The sequence below is a fragment of the Triticum aestivum genome, chromosome 6A (assembly GCF_018294505.1).
Source record: "Triticum aestivum cultivar Chinese Spring chromosome 6A, IWGSC CS RefSeq v2.1, whole genome shotgun sequence".
Classification (NCBI taxonomy): Eukaryota; Viridiplantae; Streptophyta; class Magnoliopsida; order Poales; family Poaceae; genus Triticum; species Triticum aestivum.
In genome coordinates this window covers 370508990-370511763 of record NC_057809.1, presented here as the reverse complement: position 1 = coordinate 370511763, position 2774 = coordinate 370508990, and positions in this window count along the sequence as shown.

Sequence of the window (2774 nt, the reverse complement as noted above, 5' to 3'; positions counted from 1 at the left end):
ACAAACTGGACAATCTCTTTAGGAGTATCAGGGTTTCGGACGAAAAATTCATCTGTTACACCGGCACTTCATTTTTTTAAACTTATTACAACTCCGTACGTTTTTGTGTTCAGTATGCACCATTCAAGGCCACGTCATCAACTTTCAACCCTTTCTGGCATCATTTGCTATTTTTCATGCATCAACTGATTTGTTGTGAGAGCTAAATGACCATGAAATTGAAAAGCACTACAAAATGAACTCTGAAAAGTTTGAAACTTGGCATGGTATCATCATTTCACCCACATAGCATGTGCAAAAAAGTAGAGAGGGTTACGACAAAAACTGGATGCACTTCGTGTACAAACTGGACAATCTCTTTTGAAGTATCAGGGTTTCTGACGAAAAAACACACCTGTTACAACGGCACTTCATTTTTTTAAATTTATTACAACTCCGGACTTTTTTTGTGTTTAGTATGCACGATTCAAGGCAACGTCATCCACTTTCAACCCTTTCTGGCATCATTTGCTATTTTTCATTCATTTACTGATTTGTTTTTAGAGCTAAATCACCGTGAAATTGAAAAGCACTACAAAATGAACTCTGAAAAGCTTGAAACTTGGCATGGTATCATCATTTCACCCACATAGCATGTGCAAAAAAGTAAAGAGGGTTACGGCGAAAACTGGATGCACTTTGTGTACATATTGGACAATCTCTTTTGAAGTATCAGGGTTTCGGACGAAAAAACTCATCTGTTACACCGACACTTCATTTTTTTTAAACTTATAACAACTCCATACTTTTTTGCGTTCAATATGCACCATTCAAGGCAACGTCATCCACTTTCAACCCTTTCTGGCATCATTTGCTATTTTTCATTCATTTACTGATTTGTTTTTAGAGCTAAATGACCGTGAAATTGAAAAGCACTACAAAATGAACTCTGAAAATCTTGAAACTTGGCATGGTATCATTATTTCACCCACATAGCATGTGCAAAAAAGTAGAGAGGGTTACGGCAAAAAATGGATGGACTTCGTGTACAAACTGGATAATCTCTTTCGAAGTATCAGTGTTTTGGACGATAAAACACATCTGTTACAAACGCACTTCCTTTTTTTAATTTATTACAACTCGGGACTTTTTTTTGTTTTCTGTATGCACGATTCAAGGCAACGTCATCGACTTTCAACCCTTTCTGTGATCATTTGCTATTTTTCATTCATTTACTGGTTTGTTTTTAGAGCTAAATGACCATGAAATTGAATAGCACTACAAAATGAACTTTGAAAAGGTTGAAACATGCCATGGGATCATTATTTCAACCACATAGCAGGTGCAAAAAAGTAGAGAGGGTTACGGAAAAAACTGGATGCACTTCGTGTACAAACTAGACAATCTCTTTAGGAGTATCAGTGTTTCGGACGAAAAATTCATCTGTTACACCGGCACTTCATTTTTTAAAACTTATTACAACTCCGTAATTTTTTGTGTTCAGTATGCACCATTCAAGGCCACGTCATCAACTTTCAACCCTTTGTGGCATCATTTGCTATTTTTCATGCATCTACTGATTTGTTGTGAGAGCTAAATGACCATGAAATTGAAAAGCACTACAAAATGAACTCTGAAAAGCTTGAAACTTGGCATGGTATCATCATTTCACCCACATAGCATGTGCAAAAAAGTAGAGAGGGTTACGCCAAAAACAGGATGCACTTCGTGTACAAACTAGACAATCTCTTTTGAAGTATCAGGGTTTCTCACGAAAAAACACACCTGTTACAACGGCACTTCATTTTTTTAAATTTATTACAACTTCGGACTTTTTTTGCATTCAGTATGCACGATTCAAGGCAACGTCATCCACTTTCAACCCTTTCTGGCAACATTTGCTATTTTTCATTCATTTACTGATTTGTTTTTAGAGCTAAATGACCGTGAAATTAAAAAGCACTACAAAATGAACTCTGAAAAGGTTGAAACTTGGCATGGTATCATCATTTCACCCACATAGCATGTGCAAAAAATTAAAGAGGGTTACGGCGAAAACTGGATGCACTTCGTGTACAAACAGGACAATCTCTTTCGAAGTATCAGGGTTTCGGACAAAAAAACTCATCTGTTACACCAACACTTCATTTTTTAAACATATAACAACTCCATACTTTTTTGCGTACAAACAGGACAATCTCTTTCGAAGTATCAGGGTTTCGGATGAAAAAACACATATGTTACAACGACACTTCATTTTTGAAAATTTATTACATCTCCAGACTTTTTTTGCGTTTTGTATGCACCACTCAAGGCAATGTCATCAACTTTCAACCCTTTCTGGCATCATTTGCTATTTTCATTCATTTACTGATGTGTTTTTAGAGCTAAATGACCGTTAAATTGAAAAGCACTACAAAATGAACTCGAAAAAGGTTGAAACGTGGCATGATATCATCATTTCACCCACATAGCATGTGCAAAAATGTAGAGAGGGTTACGGCAAAAAGTGGATGCACTTCGTGTACAAATTAGACAATCTCTTTCGAAGTATGAGGGTTCCGGACGAAAAAACTCATCTGTTACACCGACACTTCATTTTTTAAACTTATTACAACTCCGGACTTTTTTTGCATTTAGTATGCACCATTCAAGGCCAAATCATCAACTTTCAACACTTTCTGTGATCATTTGCTATTTTTCATGCATTTACTGATTTGTTGTGAGAGCTAAATGACCACGAAATTGAAAAGCACTACAAAATGAACTTTGAAAAGGTTGAAACATGGCATGGT